Source organism: Peromyscus californicus, unplaced genomic scaffold, assembly GCF_007827085.1.
Source record: "Peromyscus californicus insignis strain IS unplaced genomic scaffold, ASM782708v3 Scaffold_7__1_contigs__length_154581171, whole genome shotgun sequence".
Classification (NCBI taxonomy): Eukaryota; Metazoa; Chordata; class Mammalia; order Rodentia; family Cricetidae; genus Peromyscus; species Peromyscus californicus.
Genome location: NW_026294595.1, coordinates 122238617 through 122255581, shown reverse-complemented (window position 1 = coordinate 122255581; position 16965 = coordinate 122238617).

The window sequence follows — 16965 nt, the reverse complement described above, 5'->3', positions numbered from 1 at the left end:
CCAATCAGTGAGCTCCAGATTAGTAAGAGACTGGATCACCACTAAACAAACAAATACATACATACATACATACATACATACATAATAGAAAAGGAGAGAGTGATTAAGGAAGACATCCAACATCAACCTCTGGTCTCTATATGCACACACATACACATGCACATATATGCACATACACATGACCTACACATGCACACACTCACATACATACACACACACACACACACACACACACACACACACACACACACACAGAGTAATGTTGGTGGCACAGATAAGATTTACTCAATGTCAGAAGGAGTTACAGAAGGATTTAAAGCACAGAAGGGGTAATCACCGGGGAAGGGGCCTCTTACAAACTGTCTATCACAGGGTAAAGGCTCTAGAGTTTCTCTAAGTAACTAGACACCAACCCAGAGCTGCTGCTAGACACTTTGCTCAGGTTCCTGGTAGCTAGATCCCTCCATGCCACACTGGAAGCCATTTCTTCAAAGACTAAAAAACAAATCTTTCTCTGCTTGACGATGTGCAGATCTGATGATACCAATGACCTAAGAAATGCTTGACCCTCTCTTTCTGCACAGTCTCCTTCCATATTCTCTCTCTCTCTCCCTCTCTCTCCCAATAAAGCTCTAGAAAGGTTAAAAAAAAAAGAAATGTTTGACAATGTTGCAGACCTGGTGGTACTGATGACCTAAGAAATGTATATGTCAAGATGTTAAGTTGGTGCCAGTCCTGTAGAGGAAAAATTCCCTCAGGTAGCCATTCCCTCTTCTTTTCCACATACATCTTTCCCACTTGGCATATTTATAGTTGCTAGGCAACCTATTCTCTCTCTCTCTCTCTCTCTCTCTCTCTCTCTCTCTCTCTCTCTCTCTCTACACACACACACACACACACACACACACACACACACACACACACACACACACCTTCATTCAGCAAATACAACTGAATGTCTATTACCCAGGACTCACTGCCAGGTGCTAAAGACTTTATAGTGAGCTCAGAAGAACTGATGGGAGGTCACATACATAGGCGAAATCCCAGCTTCCTAATGCAATGTTTGCACAACCATTATGAATGACTTTGGAGGAGTACAGTCCAGCTTTCAGACAGCTTTCAGAGTGGCGTCCAAGACCAGGACTACAAATGTCTGCCCTGGGAGAAATAGAATAGTACTCCAAGTCTCTACTCAGAATGATTGACAAGAATGTGGTCCATATTCTTCAAGTTCCTCTTCCACAAATCCAGAAATCCCACTCTCAGAATGATCAGGTATCAAAAGTGATGGAAAAAGAAGGTCTTGGAATGTGCCAGTGGATTCTCTCCTGAGTTCCCAAGAGCCACTGTTTTGAAGTCTCCTGTAATATAATTTAGTTGAATAGTAATCTGAAACACTATACATTTTGTGACCAAGATCAGCAAAAGGATGCAATGAATATGGGGAAAATACTTATGTTTAGGTGGCACCTTTCTCCAAGGATCTCCAGGGCTGTTGGAACACTTGTCAACTATGTATATACTGCTTCTGTTCACCCCTGTTCACCTGGGTTGTTCAGGTCTGTTTCCACTGTGGTTTCTTTTTTCTTTTTCCACTTCTTCTCTTATTGCTACTCAAAGCGCAATGTTGTTCTGCTATATCCATTTACATTAATGACTTGAGACTTGTGTTTTAATGATCTGGACAACCAAGATGATATGCTTAAAATATAATTTTTTATTGTAGCAACATGATGATCCAACTTTTTCTCTATTACAAGTTCAACAAATGCATCAACACACTAAAAAATCATAACAGCCTGTCCCACTCTTTGTCAAAGAGCCAGCAAATGCACATCCACATGGTAAGAGCAAACAGTCCAACAAGGAAAGAAAGGTGTTCTTCTTATTGAGAGATTAGGTTCAAACAATTCTCCCCAGAGTATGGTATTCAACTCATGGAGATCAAAATAACAGCTTTTATTGACTACTTGACAGTCAGATGGTTTTTGAGCCCACAGTGGGACTTCCTGCATCTATATCTAATATGAAGATAACTATACTTCCAGAGGTGGCAATCTCTGGATAATGTCTAACTTAGATCAAACTTCAAAGGGACATTAGAGGGTCAGGTACATATTTAAAACATGTTGACTGAGGGGAGGTAGAACACTTGCTTCACACGCACCAGGCTCTAGGTCTATTCCCAGCACCACAAAAAAAAGTATTGGCAATTTCTGTTGGCTCTCTTTCTACAGAAGAAAAGCTGTTCTGAAAAAGTTTTCTGGTTTGTGCCTTCTGGTGTCATTTCTGCTTAGGCTGAGCCAATTTTCTTAAGGTGAACTGCTTACCTTTCCCAAAGGCAGTCGTATAGGTCTTTGCCCAGTTTTCACACCATTGACTGCTAGAGATCAGTATTGCCTGAACAGCTCTCCTGCTTCTGTGCCTCTTCCAACCTGTTGTGAGCACAGTCATGTATGTAGATTCAGGTCGCATATTGTGTTCATAAACAAGGGGAAATGAGTGATCAATACTGTCTCACTGGAAATAGGACTTCAACCAAGCTCAGGATAAGAGCACCAAACACCAGCTAAGATGAAGAAGCTTGCTGGCCTCTGCTGGCTTGGCAGCCATCATCCTGCTCACTCTTTTCCCCATCACTCTCTTTGTTACTCTAGGTAAAGTGTCTATCTTCAGAAGCACGTGCTACAAGGATCTGTGAAGTCTTGAGCAGCTCTTAGATTCAGAAGTCCAGATTCAGATCCTGAGTCTACACTTTATGACACCTCAGTAAAACCATCCAGGGTCTCAGATCTGTGACCTACAAGCTGAGCAATACAGATAATTTTTGTTTTCCAAAAATCAGCTCAAAAGTGATTCTGCCCATGTTGGCCTAGCTGATAACAAAAATACCCTATGGAAAAACAAACGTTGGAAAACACATAAAATATTGTGAAAAATAACAGAATTGTGAATGTAGCAAACAATTGAACAGCAGCCATGACTTTCTCCTTGAGAAATTTATGGACTCCAAAGCAGTAGCCTGGAGCCTCACAGCTAGGGAAGGGGAGCAGAGAGTGAAAGCCAAAATCGGAGGTGTCATGTGAGCTTTGAGCAGCCTTACCAAACTGGGTGGAGGTAAGAAAAGTCAAAATTCGGAATCTTCCAGAGAAGAGAACCCTGAAAAACATCTACAACTGAGTGGCAGAGCATTGCAGGCTATGCACTTGGAGAAAGGTCAATCCAGAATGGAACACACTGTGGCAAAAGCAGTGACCAATCTTCACTGGACTAGTATGGTCTCTCTTGCCTCCAAGCCTGCCTAAAGAGTCAGATGTGATAATATAAGCCTGCTGTCCCAGTACTTCAGAAGCTGAGGCAAGAGGATGGTGAGTTCTTAGACTAAGCTGAGTCATGAGAACCTGGCTCAAAAAAAGTGTAAACAAAAATGTCTGCCTAAAACAAAGAAAAAAGCCTATCAAGAAAATAAATCTTCCCAGAGCCTTCAATTCCTCTGGATTTTATTATATATAAAGTCCAATATCTAATAAAAATTACAAGGCATTCTAGAAGATACAACTAAATGACAACACACAAGCTTGAAGAACAGTCCAACAGGAAACACAGACAACAGAGTTTGGAAAAGGTTAAAATAAGTGTGAAAAAATGTGTCTAAGACATAGAGGAGGATTTCAGCAGATAGTTAAAACTATAAGCAGTTTATGTACAAGAAAGGGAGAGAGAGAGAGAGAGAGAGAGAGAGAGAGAGAGAGAGAGAGGAAGGAAGGAAGAAAGGAAGAAAGGAAGGAAGAAAGAAAGGAAGAAAGAGAGAAAGAAAGAAAGAGAAAGAAAGAAAGAAAGAAAGAAAGAGAAAGAGGAAGAAAGAAAGAGAAAAAAGAGAGAAAGAGAAAGAAAGAGAGAGAAAGAGAGAGAGAGAGAAAGAAAGAAAGAAAGAAAGAAAGAAAGAAAGAAAGAAAGAAAGAAAGAAAGAAAGAAAGAAAGAGAAAGAAAGAAAGAAAGAGAAAGAAAGAAAGACACTGAAGGTACAAGCTAAACAGATGGGCTCTAGGGCAGATTAGAATTGATCATCTAAAAGTAACATCAGTGGAAATTAACCAAACTAAGGCATGGTGTGGGAGGGGCTGAAAATAGAGACATATGGGACACAGCAGAAATGTGTAACATATAATACAACTGGAATCTACAAAGCAGAGGAGCCAGAAACTGTGGAAGGCACAATACTTGGCAATACTTGGAGATATAATATTCAGATTTATGAAGGAGTGTGAGAAGAGCAACATACAAAGAAAGTCACAGCTAGGCCTGTCACGGTGCTGTTAAACAGATCAGACAAGAAAAAAAAATCAGTAAGGATACAAGTGAGACAACGAAAACATTTATTTTAACACACATTGACAATTACGGGGTATATATTCTTTTTCAGTTCATGTGAAAAGTTAGAAAAATGGAAATAAATATAATCAAGAGGCTGAGACAGAAGGATTGCTTGAGATCAGCCTGAGCAGCACAGAAAATCTCATCTCTAAAAGAAAAACTCAAATAAAACAAGCCCGGGGCCTACAAAGAGTTGTGATGGATTTTACACATTTTAAATAAGAGATGTTATATTTGCCAGCCACAGAAAATTAAAACAATAAACGAAGGTAAAAATGATGACTGACAAATGACCCTCGTGTCTTCAAAGTCAACTGCACTCTAAATGCTCCAGTAAAAGGAGAGTAGAAATAAGAAAATATACAGAGTTGAGTAGCTACAAAACTATGATATATCAATACCCATGAAATTCAAGGAAATCCACCATTAGAAGAAAATACCTAGCTTGAAGTGACACACTTCAGACAAGAACAAAATAAGAAAACGGCAATGGCTAAACCCAAAGGAAGGATGAAGAAGCTGATAGAAATTGATGAAACAGAAAGCTAACATATAACAGAAAAATCTAGAAAGCTAAAAATTGACCTTGGAAAGGAAGAAAAGATTGCAAAACACAAACTACTGAACTCAGGAATGAGAGGAGGCCACCACAGCCCTCGGGAGCACTAGCAGATGAGGGGACACTATAAGCAATTAATTCAAATGATAGGCCTAACAGATAAACAGAAATCGGATGAGTTTTATAACAATTAAAGAAAAATTTAAATGAAGTGAGGCTGTAAAAACAAAATTCCCTCAAAAAAAAGTACAAACCCAGGTGGCTTCTCTGCTGAAATTTGACACTGACTGAAGAAAGAAAACCAATTTTACACAAACTCTTCGAAATCCAGAAAACCAGGAACAGTTCCTAAATCATTTCATGAGGCTAGCACGGTCCTGACACTAAAATCTGAAAAAGTCATTACAAAAGAAGAAATTCGTAGGCCAATCCCATTTCCAAATAGACCATAGTAAAATATAAGAAAAGCAAACTGTTACACACAAAGAAAATACTACAGGATAGACAGTTTGCGTTTATTTCAGAAAGGCAATGTTAATTGGCAATCAAAACTAATTAATGCACCATGTCATTAAAGAGAGAATCACAAGGATACATAGCAGTCATGTAAAGCATGGCACAATGACTACATCAAAGACACAGAGCCAGTACCAGCCAAGAGCCAAAACCTTCAGTGGAAGACAAAGTAGGCCCATGGAGATCATCAGCAAGCAAAAATGACTTAAAGCACTGAAGAAGTCGGAAATGACAGTAGAAGTAGAGCTCTCCATGCTTGTGAACAACAGAATCAATACTGAAGATATGGCTGTATTACCAAAGGGAGCTACGGATTCAGTCCCATCCCCATCAAAATTCCAATGGCAGTCTTCAAAAAAAAAAATGGCTGAAATCCATGTGGAAGCACAAAATGCCTTTACAACAAACAGCTAAAATAATAAATTCACAAATAAATAAATTGAGCAAAAGAGCAATTCTGGAGATGTCACAATCTGTGGTTTCAAATGATACTTCTGAACTAAGTAATAAAGTGCCCCTGACACACAAAACAGAGCATATAGACCAATGAAGCAGAATAGAGGACCAAAACAAGCCCACCCAGCTGCAGACATCTGACTTGGTTTGTTTTGTCTTTTGAGACAGGGTTTCTCTGTGTATCATCTCTGGCTGGCCTGGAACTCACAGAGATCCACCTGTCTCTGCCTCCTGAGTACTAGGATTAAAGGTGTGCACCACCACTGCCCAGCAGATGTCTTTTTACAAAGGTGTTAATAACATACACTGAGGCAAAAGATTTCCTCTTCAATAAATGTTACTGAGAAATTCTACATCTCCGTGTAAAATTATTAAACTAGATTCCTATTTCTCACCCTATACAGAAGTCCATTCAAAATTAATCCAAACCCTTAATATCAGTAAACCCTGAAACTCTGAAACTGCCAGAGAAAAGCATAAGGAACACACTTCAAGAGAGAAGCCTAGGTTCAAAACAAGAATCTGGAAAGGACCCCAGTAGCTCTAGAAATATTCACAACTGACAAATGGGACCGGATGAAATTTATAAAGCTTCTATGTAGCAAAGCAAGTAATCATCAGAATTAAGAAAGCATGGAGAATGGGAGAAAAGTCTGTGAAAACTATACATCTCATAGAGATTAATATCTAGACTATGTTAAGAACTCAAACTCACAGAGATCCATCTAGCTCTGCCTCCCGAGTGCTGGGATTAAAGGCATGTGCCACCGCTGCCCCGGAACTCGCTCTGTAAACCGGGACAGCCAGGGCTTCACAGAGAAACCCTGTCTACGAAAAACAAAACAAACAAAAAGGAAAGGAGACCGGGCAGCAGTGGCACAGCCTGGTCTACAGAGTGAGATTCTGGACAGGAACAAAAACTACACAGAGAAACTCTGCCTCAGAAAAAAAAGAAAGAAAGAAAGAAAGAAAGAAAGAAAGAAAGAAAGAAAGAAAGAAAGAAAGAAAGAAAGAAAGAAAGAAAGAGAAGGAAGGAAGGAAGGAAGGAAGGAAGGAAGGAAGGAAGGAAGGAAGGAAAGGAAGGAAAGGAAGGAAGGAAGGAAGGAAGGAAGGAAGGAAGGAAGGAAGGGAAGGAAGGAAGGAAGGAAGGAAGGAAGGAAGGAAGGAAGGAAGGAAGGAAGGAAGGAAGAAAGAAAGAAGGAAAGAAAAGTAGAGCTATCATAAGATCCAGATCTCACACTCCTGTGTACATACCCTACATGATCTGAATCAGCACACTGCAGACATACTTACCCATTCATGATAATTGCTATGCTATTCACAGTATCCATGATAGGGAACTAACCTAAACACTCATCAATAGATAAATGGATAAAGAAAATGTAGTACATAAGTAAAGTGGACTTTCAGTTTTCCACAAGGAAGAATGAAACTATGTCATCCACAGGAAAATAAGTATAGTTAGAAATTGCCACATTAAGTGACATAAAGCAGACTTAGAAAAGCAAATATCGCATTGTCTCTCATACCTAAAACTTAGACATTATAGGTATGTATTAATATATGTATTAGATATTATATATTTCATATATACTATCTATATACTACATATATACATATATGAAATGAAAATACAAGGGACCTCACATCCACAGGGAACAGAAGATTAAGATTTCAACATATCCTTCTGGATGACACAATTCAACCCACATATGTATGTGGTAGTAAATTAAATCAATTTGGAGATTTAAATCTTCCTAATGAGAAAAAAAAAAAGTCTGTTTCAGATCTATTTTCTTGATACTATAAATGGTACACTCCAAAGTTTGAAAGACTTCTTTCTGGACCTTGTAAAATCTTAAACACAGGTTCAGCATCCTTAGCCTGAAGTGATTGGGAGAATGTTTCAAATTTGAGAGGCAGGTTGTTGTTGGATGTTTTTGCTTGTTTTTTGGTTTTGGTTTTGATTCTTGTTATTGTTTGCTTGTTTGGTTTTGGTTTGGAAATAGTTGCATAAGCTTTACCAGTTGAGCAACCAAAAGGTCATATTCATTAAATAAGAGAAAAAAATTGAATTTCTACTCAAAATGGTATAGGAAGAATTATAAGAATACAAGGTCAAATTTGAATCATTCAAGCATAAGAAATTTTTTTAAAAATATGAGACTCTAACATTAGAGTTAGAACTTTTCTAAAAAATTGAAAGATCTAAAAATGTAAGAAAAAATAAAAGAGGAAAGTAGGGGCAGAGCATAGTGACTCAAAACTATAGCCCTGACAATCACAGCTCCAGAAATCTGAATGCATCAAAACCCCAAACTGGACTAGAGACATAGATCAGCAGCTAAGAGCACTGGCTGCTCTTGCAGAGGACCTGGGTTCAATCTGCTGCTGCTTCGGAACTGAGGACACTGCACGCGCATGCGCTATACAGTCTTAAGGTCTTGGTGTGGGGGTTGTTGCTTTGGATAGGAAAGGGAGGCGTGGGGGGGAGAAGCAGGGAGGGTACAGAAGTGCTGGGGAGATCCTGAAAATGAGTCTTCAGCTAAACACACCTGAAAACCAGTGGCTTAGAGTTCTTTCAACTTTTTTTTTTTTTTTGGTTTTTCGAGACAGGGTTTCTCTGTGTAGCTTTGCGCCTTTCCTGGGACTCACTTGGTAGCCCAGGCTGGCCTCGAACTCACAGAGATCCGCCTGCCTCTGCCTCCTGAGTGCTGGGATTAAAGGCGTGCGCCACCACCGCCCGGCTCTTTCAACTTTTTAAGCCCAAATCTTGTTCCTGCTGTTATCTTTTTGTCTCTGTCTTCTCAACATTAAGCATCACGTTATTTTCTACTTTAAATTGTATTTGACACATCATTGCTTTTCTGCTCTTGTGCTTCTTCAAGATGTTATTGTCCCAAGACCATGCTCATCCTAAAATTGTTTGAATAGCAAAAATGTTTCTTTCTGTTTTTCTCTTTAAAAAGTCCAACGGTATGTTTTCTTTAAAAACTTGAAAACTCGCCAGGCAGTGGTGACACATGCCTTTAATCCCAGCACTCAGAAGGCAGAGGGAAGTGGATCTTTGTGAGTTCCAGGCCAGCCTGGTCTATAAAGCGAGTTCCAGGACAGTCAGGAATATACACATAGAAATTCTGTCTTGAAAAACAAAAACAAACAAACAAAAACTTGAAGACTCCCTTTGAAAATTCAAATTCTAGTATTTATTTAAATACTGCTGCTGGTGGATTTTTATCCATTTGTCTCTTCTACTTCTGAAGGTTTTCTCAAAAAAAAATAATAATAATTTAGCCCTCTAGATAATTCCTATCTCACAGAAGAAAACTCTATTAATAAAGTCATTTTTCTATGTTCTTTAAAGTGTGCCTCTCTGTAGTCTTCTCTATTCTTATTATTCTGATATTTTTATGTCCTATTTTTTTTCCTTTTGAAAAACGTTGTCTCTGTGTAGCCCAAGCTGTACTCAAACTGAAGATCCCTCTCCTTCACTGTCCTGGATGCCAGGAATGCAGATGTGTGCCACCACACTCCACTCCTCCTCCTCCTCCTCCTCCTCCTCCTCCTCCTCCTCCTCCTCCTCCTCCTCCTTTTTCTTCTCCTCTTCATCCTCCATCTTCTCCTATTTCTTGAGCTTTTGATTTTTTAACCTTTATCTCTAATTCCATAGTCCTATGTTTTTTTAATATCTTACATGTCAATGATTCTATTTGGTCTTTTATTCTTTATTCTTCCCCACTGTTTTTAGTAGAATTGAGGTTTTTCTCTTATTTAATGAATATAAGCTTTATCTGAACTTTTCAAAGTATAGACAAAGGGGGGATCTCACACTAGGAAACAAGGTAATAAGAAATTCAGAGCTGTCCTTAAGGTTCCTTAAATCCTAGAATTTACAAATGCAGCCTGTATTATGGTTGATGCTAATGTCAACTTGTCACGAATTAGTCACCTGAGAAGGGAACCTCACATGAAGGATGGTCCTGATAGCCTTGATGGATGTGGGAGGACCCACCCCTACTGTGGGTGGCACCTTCCAGTGGCCCAGATAAAAGGGGGACTTCAGAAGGAAGAACTTCTTGTCTGCTTCACCTTCCTTCTCATCACTGAGTTAATTTATGCTGCTGCTGCTGCTGCTGCTGCTGCTACTGCTGATTCCTTCACTGATAACAGAGTTTCCAGGCTCCTGTGATAGATTAAGGACAAACATTTCTCCAGGAACAGTCTGAGTTTTTCACACCAGATTGGGACTACTGAGGCACCCGTCCTTGTGGACTAAACAAGAACTGAGTTGTCAGCCTCCACAATGAGAGATTGCTGCTGTTGGACTACTCCAGCTGCAAGACACAGCCTTGTTAGGAATTTGCAGTATGAGGTACTGTTTTCAAATTCTTCCAGGGGGTAGGAAGATAGCTCAGTGCATACTATACATAAACAGAGAGAGAGAGAGAGAGAGAGAGAGAGAGAGAGAGAGAGAGAGAGAGAGAGAGAGAGAGAGACAGAGAGACAGAGACAGAGACAGAGACAGAGAGACTCAAGCCCTTTGGGGGAATCCAGAAGGTTGTGAGTGGGTCTCAGATATTGGACGTTTGGAATTTTGTAATTACCCAAGATGTTAGAGATGCCAGAGTTATGAGATACCTGCCAAGGAAGGCTGCTGACGGGGAGTGGAATGGGCCCAAAAGAAAGAAGTGTGTTGCAGTAAATAAATCTGAATGGAATTGGAAATCTGAAGAGCATTTTGATATCAGATGTGGAGATGTAGAGTTTGGAGTTTGCCCAGCTGGTTTTCGGTCTTGTTTTGGTCCAGTATTTCCTTGCTATGCTCCCTTTCCTGCATTTTGGAATGGTAATGTATATCCTATGCTATTATATATTGGAAGTATATGATCAGCTTTTTTATTTTGATTTTTACAGGGGGGTTACAGTTAAAAGACTATATGAATCTCAGAAGAGACTTTGAACTTTGGTCTTTTAAACATTGTTGAGACTGTGAAGTTGGACTACATGCAGTTTGCATTATGATATTGTTACAAGCCTATGGAGGCCAGGGAGTGGAATGTAGTAGTTTGAATGTAATTGGCCCTCATAATCCCATAATCCCATAATTTCATAGGGAGTGGCACTATTAGGAGGTGTGGCTTTGTTGGAGTGGCTATGGCCTTGTTGGAGGAAAGGTGTCACTGTGGGGGTAGGCTTTGAGGTTTCATACACTAAGGGTACTAACCAGTGAGTCTATTGATTTCCTGTTGCCTGCAAGATGCAGGACACTCTGCTATTTCTCTAGCATGATGTCTGCGTGCAGGCTGCCATTCTCCCTGAGATGATGGACTGAACCTCTGAAACTGTAAGCAAGCCACTCTCAATGTTTTCTTCATAAGAATTGCTGTGGTCATGGTGTCTCTTCACAGCAATAGTAAACTCTAAGACAGTAACTTAACTTCCCAGTTTTCCTTCTACATCTACATATCAAAAGAAAATGTCAAACAAAGTTTTTCCTACCTACCATGATCCAGAATCGAAGCAAGTAGGCAGAAGACATTTATTTACCCTTCCCATCTAATATCTAACTTGAAAATAATCCAGAAGTAAGCCCAATTCCATATCTAAAGGGTATTAAATACCTGTCACTTATTTTATGAGTTCTATTACTTACTTCAGTGCATGAAGGTATGGGAAATTTTTTTTTCAAGACAGGGTTTTTCTATGTAACAGCTCTGACTGTCCTGGAATTCGCTTTGTAGACAACTCACAGAGATCCATCTGCCTCTGCCTCCCAAGTATTGGGATTAAAGATGTGCACCACACTGCCTGGCTGGGAATTTTACTTTTAAGTAAAGGAATCATGAGTCTTATCTACACTGATGAAAACAAATGGAAGTGTATAGACCACTTATTATTTCCATGTATATTAAACTTTCAAAAGAAACCTATTCCTAGACCATATTACTGTAATGGGACTTTCTTTGCACCACCAGCTCCAAATAACGACACGAAGACTTCTTATTAGTTATGAAAGCTTGGTCTTAGCTTAGGCTTGTTCTCAACTAGCTCTTATAACTTAAATTAATTGGTTTATATTAATGTACGTTCTGCCATGTAGCCTGTTACCTCTTCTCAGTGTCTCCCTGGCAAATATCCAACCTCTCAGATTCTCACCCCTCCAACCCCCGAGTTCCTTTCTCTCTTCAGAAGTCCCACCTACCCTCTCCTGCCTAGCTATTAGCCATTCAGCTCTTTATTAAACCAATCAGAAGGTGCCGTGGCAGAGACTCATCTTCACAGTGTGATCAAATATACTGCAACACATTACAGTCATCAATAATATCACAGCTGATAGTAAAACCTGCCCCAAAACAAATTTTTAAAACTAAAAGCCCACTTCACGAATTTGCTTCTGTTGAACCAAACAAAATGAAATTCCTGCAGCCATAGTTTTTTCTGAGGCTGAGCCAGTGTAACATAAACAATTCCCTAAAGCTGTGTTATCACAACACTTAAAACAAAATGTTAGCTGCATTCTTGACTGAATGGTAGACCTTTGATGGGTTCTAAGCGTGACTCAGATGCCATTGTTATTTTACATTCTTGACAGAATCTATCCCACACAGCCAGGAAGATCTATCACTATTTTTCTCTGCTAGTCCTCTTCTGTCTTCATGTAAATATCATGCTGAATCATCGACAGTTTCCCCTAACCATGCTGCTGTTAGTCCAGAGGAAGAGAGCAGCAGTGTGCTGCATAGAGCAACCTGAATTTTTACATGGGAAGTGATGAGTCTGGCCAGAAACCACGAGATTCACTTGAAAATAGAAACTCAAAGCCAGGCAAGGTGGCACGTGCCTTTAATTCCAACATTCAGGAGGCATACAGATTTCTGTAAATTCTAGGCAAGCCTGGTCTGCAAAGGAAGTTCCAGGACAGCCAGGGCTGTTACACAGAGAAACCCTGTAACCCTATCAAAAAAAAAAAAAAAACCTCAAAATGCAAGCACCACCACTGTGTTGCATCTTTTAGGAAAATACCACTATCAGGCAATATTAATCATTATCTGGTGATTCCAATGACATCATGGAGCGGGGAAGAGTCTCCTCTGTGTTAAATATGTTAGGCACCTTTGATTATTTCCAACAACTAAATGAGAACTAAAAACACATTGTAGTCAGCACATTTCCTTTTAATTTTTAAATCCATGCATATTATCACAGAAATGAAATCCATATGCCTATAAAACTTCATTTACACTTTGCACTTCAGAATATGTGACAGTCTCTTTATAAATCTTTTAATGTCTTTATTTACTTTTGGAAGCATCCGGTTTGTGAAAACAAACTCCAAATAATCAGAACCAAGCTGGCATATTCCATGGATGTGCACCCTTCACACATGACTGATAAGACTGCAAACATGTGGAACAGATTCGTGAACACCCTTTGGAGCAAAGAAGTGCTGTTAGAAGACCTAAGAAGTGCTTGTGAACGTTTTTTTGTAACACTAAATTCTACAGCTATCTTTCATGTTGTGCTTGGTCACAGATTTGGAGTGAGTATGCATATGTTTAAGGCTTCGAGTAGTTGAGAGTGACGGAAGAGGATGCAGGGCCCTTTCTCTCCTCATAGCTCTAAAAAATTGTACCCAGTCTTTCTAAAAGGGAAGATTTTTTTTTTCATGTACTATCTCCTGAAGATACTGAGTTAAAAATTTTGGTGGTTTTTGTTGTTGTTGTTGTTATTTGGGTTTTGGTTTTTTGTGGGTTTTTTTGTTTGTTTGTTTGGTTGGTTGGTTGATTGGTTGGTTGGTTGGTGTGTGTGTGTGTGTGTGTGTGTGTGTGTGTGTGTGTGTGTGTGTGTGTCCTGGTGGCAGCCAACCCAAGGAAGGGAATCAGGGTTGGGGGATTCCAAGCATGGTGGCTTGATCTTAATAAAGCTCATTCACCCACTGAAAGGAGTGAGATACAAGCCAAAGCCCAACAGGGTCACCCACAATCAGCCCACTAAAGACAGCAGCAGATTCAGAAGATTTTCCAGCTCTGTGGAAACGTATTCCCAAGGGACCACAAGGTCTCTGGACACACTCCCAGGTTTGCTAATGCGACACAATGCATGATCACATAAAATTAAGCAAAATGGACTTAACACAGAAAGTCTATCTCGATGCAGTATTTATGACTACCTGCTGCCACTAATCTCTCTGGCCTAGCCATAATATCCCAAATAGTCTTAAGGTCTTGGTGGTCATCTGAAGCTACCAGATTTGATCAGTAGCTGACAGTCCCTGCTCCTTCTAATGCTATTGATTGTTCTAGCCAATTCAGAAACTAACATTAACGGTCTTGATAATAGGTGGTGGATCTTTCACAGACCTCATGCACAGAAAATACGGTCTTTGAGACAGTGACATGAGTTAATTCCCTGACAAATGTTTGTATACTGAGGGAACAGAACAAAGCTTGGTGTGGTGGTGCACTTGTAACCCCAGCTCTCAGGAGACTGAGCAGGAGGGTCTCAAGTTTGAGGCCTGCACAGTGACTTTGTGACCAGCCAGGTCTATATGGTGTGATCGTGTCTGAAAAAAGGAAGAGTAAGAAGAGAAAAAGGAGCTGGGGAGGAAAATAGTCCGGGAAACGATAGCAATGCTATCAGGAGCTGACAGGAAGCAAGCAAGTCTCTACAACTGCTGGTACTAGGGGCTGAACTTGGGGCTTGTTTATTCTAGGTGAGTGCTCACCCAGTGAGCTACATCTCCAGGTTCGGTTTTGAGATAGCTTGGTTTGGTTTGTTTGTTTGATTGGCTTTGCTTTTTACTTTGGTGTAGACTCTTACTAACTTGCCCAGGTTGGCTTTGAATCAAAAAATCGAAGATTATAGGCCTGTGCCACCAGGCACAGGATTCTGTTAATGCCTATTATGAAATTTAACTATTACAATCGCCCAGACAAGAAGTGCATTTCCCATTGAACAGATGAGGAAACTGAGGCTGGTAGTTTTGTATGTCACCCAAAGTGACACAAGTGGTAAGTGGAAAAAAAACAGGATTTGAACCAGCGTTTGTCTGACTGAGCCAGTCTCTGGGCACTATACCCTCCCATTCGCCATATTCCTCCAAGCAGAGCACTCTACACATTGGGCAGTATGGATCTCATATGTGGAAATCCTCAGTAGAAGTGGTGAGAGAGTCCCCTTCTATCCAGGCCAAGAAAGAAATCCTCTGTACTCCATGTACAAAATCTTCTTGGGATTTGACCCTAACTAACTAACTAACTAACTAACTAACTAACTAACTAACTAACAAGAGATGGGTTCCTACCTCCCTTTGCTGTTCACAATATCTGTAACATGCCATCCCTCACAGAGGAGCAGTGTGAGCAGATGTAAATAACTGAAAATGAACAAAGGATTGCTAGAAGAGGACAAGTTGCTTGAATCATCCCCCAAAACTCAAAATTTCACAAATGTGGATGAAATTGATTTCACTTCCTAAAAATAGAAGTTTAGAGTGGGCTCCTATTAAAACTGATATTGTTTGTTAGTCAAAGAACTAACTGAACATACATCTAGATCGCAAATGAGGTCATAAATGAGATCTGTCTTTGGATGGCTACTGACATCTAACTTTTGACATCTAACATTGGATGCTTCCCACGTGTATGAACCTAGACCATTTGAAGGCACATGCTACACATCTGGTTATCAATAGAAATAACTGCCACAAAAAAACAGTGCTCCTCATACATGGATATTCACAACTGGAAAGGGTATGGCTTTCACAGAATGATTGATTTCTCCTTGCACAGTGTTATCTTCCTTTTTATCTTCCTGGAACAATGTGCCCGCCCCCTTGTGGCCAGAATGATAATTTTCCTTTCCTAGATAGAGCTAATCACATCACAATTTGTTTGCCCCAGGATCATTTTAATGTATTTGATCTGCTTCGAGTTCCAAATCAACTTTGAAAAAGAAAAAATCCAGTTTCCTTCCATTCATTTGATACCTCGCTTCATTTTTATGCCAGAAGTTTGCTGCCAAATCAAAACCAACTAGTTACCTAAAGGAGTTTCGTTTTATTCTTTGTTATTCGAAAACCTTATAACACTAAAGCCTCCTCCACCAGCACTTGGAGAACTCTTGAAAGCTAAAACTGCACAGTTGCTATGAGAAAGACACTGGAAGTTATCCATCAAGTCAGTACATCTCACCAGAGAAAAGGGAAATGAAATGTTACAGGATGGAAATGCAATTTAATAGCTGAATGAACATTTGATCGGCTTATTTCATCCCTAAGAAGAAAAGGGGAGAGGGGAGGTACCCAGGTGGTTAAACTGTAATACAGTAGAAATTCTATCACCCATGAAAACTGTAATTGGGATCCCACTTTCGGATTTGGCCAGCCCAGAAACAAATGTGTGTTTCAATGAGAATCCCAGGCTTTACCTCCTCAAGAAATGCTATTCGGACTAAAAACGGGGCTTTCAACTAGCCTATGCTCCAAAGCAGTGACCAGGCTAAATTGACTGTAATTGTCCCAAGTGTTTAGAATTCCTAGCTGGATTGGGCCTAAACGTGTGGTTCTCATTGTATGACCTTGAAGAAGTAGGTTGCTCCTACTTCTGCTCTTGGGGGAAAAAAATATACAAAAACAGGGAGAAAATGACTTTATCTAGTTGAAATCCAAAGATTTGAACAGAGGTATCTCAGGCACAGGGCATTTCCTCAGCGAGTAAGGCTAGATAGAGACAATGAGGCTGAGGTGACGGCCAAGTACCACTTTGTGCATAATTCTCTCCCATTTACTGAAAGGAATCAAATGTTTCTCATTATATTGCCTGTAGGGGTGCGCAAGTCTTTCAACTGAGTTCCTTCAATGCGTTCTGGCAAGATTCTAAATTCGTATCATCCGAATCGTGGAGCAGGTAGTATTTCTTTTGAGAAGAAACTCTGGCCCGCGTAATTCCAGCTAGAGAAGCTGGTGCCAGGAAATTGACAGTGAACGATACCCAGACCACAGTTGAATCCAATAAAGCTCCATCTTTTTACAGGAGTCAAGAACAAGCAAATGGGAA